This window comes from Myotis lucifugus, unplaced genomic scaffold, assembly GCF_000147115.1.
Source record: "Myotis lucifugus unplaced genomic scaffold, Myoluc2.0 scaffold_493, whole genome shotgun sequence".
NCBI lineage: Eukaryota > Metazoa > Chordata > Mammalia > Chiroptera > Vespertilionidae > Myotis > Myotis lucifugus.
In genome coordinates, this window is record NW_005871541.1 from 392,542 (window position 1) to 394,695 (window position 2,154).

At 50.7% G+C, this 2,154-nt stretch overlaps 1 protein-coding gene across 3 annotated transcripts in view; it reads right to left on the reverse strand.

Moving 5' to 3' along the window:
- Positions 1–2,116, reverse strand: part of CNFN (cornifelin) — a 6,341-nt gene extending 4,225 nt beyond the window's left edge. The window contains exon 1 of one of the 3 annotated variants that reach the window (XM_023744876.1): positions 1,856–2,116. The gene's annotated coding sequence lies outside the window, so the exon portion shown is untranslated. Of the gene's footprint in view, positions 1–1,040; positions 1,803–1,855 lie in introns of those variants that run through there. The other 2 variants (XM_014445993.2, XM_023744874.1) reach the window with 2 other exon arrangements.
- Positions 2,117–2,154: the final 38 nt, after the last annotated feature.

Below are 2,154 nucleotides of genomic sequence, written 5' to 3' on the forward strand. Positions count from 1 at the left end.
TGATAAGAGGAGATTCATTGATCAGCTGCCTCTTGCACCCCCCCCCCCCCTACTGGGGATCGAGCACACAACCTGGGCATGTGCCCTTGACCAGAATCGAACCCGGGACCCTTCAGTCCATAGGCCGATGCTCTATCCACTGAGCCAAACCAGCCAGGGCAGCAAATACTGTTTTAGTATAAGCATGTCCCACACAATATCTGCGATATACTTATACTAACAAAAATTTGTTGTTAATCTGAATTCAAATTTAACTGGTCATCCTATATATACTCTGGTTTCTCTTCAGATCATATAAATCTTTTGCCTTTTACAAATTTAACTGTGCATCCTGTATTTTTATTTGCTAAACATGGAGCCCTACCTTCAAAGACAGAAGAATCCAAGTACCTGGCCCCCTCTTTTCCCAGAACCCAGGATTCTGGCCCCCAGCCCTCCTTCCTCAGGCCCCAAGAGTCCAGGTCCCAATCCCCCTCCGCTCCGCCCTAGAATCCATGAATGGGACACCCAGTCCCTTCTCCCCAGAATCTAGGAGTCCAGGCCAGGTCTGGGTCCAGTTGCCCAACAAGGGTTTCATAAGGCGGGTGGTGCCATCCATGGCCTGGTGGAACCAGTCAGGCTGAGCGGGCAAGTGAGGTGGCCAGCCCCCTTTCCATCCTAAGCCTGCTGCTTCCTCGAGGGCCAGCCCAGGAACAGGGAGCTCTGGGTGGGTCCCTGTGTCTAGGTTTTGGTGTGGTGTGTGTCTCTGTGGGTGCTGTGTCTGTGGGGATTGTCTCTGTATGTGTCACTTTGTGTGTGTCCCCGTGTTCTGGGGTGTGAAGGGGTTTTTCCTATTTGTGTGTTTCTGTTGGCTTCTCTGATTCTACTACCCACTGTGCGCCTGAGTTTGGGTGTGGTCTCAGCTGTCAAGGTTCTATAATTCTGACTGGATTAAGGCTGGCATTATTTATTGAGTGGTAGCCTTGCGCAATGGACTAAAAACCTGAGTTTAAATCCTGATGGCCTCTTACTGGTTGTGAAATGTTGAGCAAATAACTAACCTGTCCTGGACCTCCAATTTCCATCTGCAAAATGGGTTGTCACAAGTAGAGTTTTTGAGAGGATTAAATGAGTTAATTCATGTAAAGTGCCTAGACTTGTGCCTGGCACAGAGGAAATACTTTGTGTTCATGGTACTGATGATGATGATGATGATGATGATGATGATCTGTTCGAGTTGCTGGGGATACAACAGTGAATGAAACCAAGTCTTAGTTCCCAGTCCGCGTAGGAACTGGCTGGATGTCCATCAGTGACTGGCATGTAACTGCATGATGGGGGTATCTGTGTTGCATGTGGGATAGGCTATTTCTGGATGTGTTGTCTGCAGTGATTCTGTGATTTTGTGCCTATGTTTGTGTTGGTAGGCGATTGCATGTGCTGTGTGTGTGAATCTCTGATTGTGTGGGTGTAAATGCAAGATTACCTCAGGCACGTGTCGTAAGGGCACGTGTTCTGTGTGCTCTGCATTTCTGACTCTGAGGTGCTAGTACTGTGTCTTATCTGGGGCCCTGCGAGGTCGGCACCTTCCAAAGTGAGCCTCAGTTTCTCCCCAGTGGGATGGGGGGTCCAATGGCTTTGGGAGAAACACCAGGTGAAAGGGAAGGTGGGAGGAGGTGAGGGAGACCAGGGGGCGGCTGAAGAGTGAAACATGTTGGGGACACGAGAGATGGCGGGCTGGGGCCAGAAGAAGAGACGCAGAGAGCGATGTGGATATTGTCCATCCACTCCATTAGCACTGGCTGAGCCAGGACTCTGGTGGGCACTGGGTCAAGGTCTGGGGGAAAGTAGAGAGACCCAGGGAGTGAAGACCCACCAGCAAAGTTGTTGCTGCTCCGGGTGCCTCATCTGTCTCCACGAGGAACTTGGCAATAGTTCTGAGTGATGGACACTCAGCGATGGAGAGGGACAGAGAGGGCCCTGCCCCTCCCGAGTCCTCGCTGAGGTCTGATCTGTCCAGATCAAAGAGGCTGTGAGGGAAAGACTCCTCCCAGGCCCAGGGCACCCCCATGAATCATTTTCTTATCATCTCCTAATAGGATAATGACACAGCTGCTCCCTGTAATCAATAGGTTTTGACCCCAACCAGGCCAAATGCCCAGAGCAAGAAGGGCT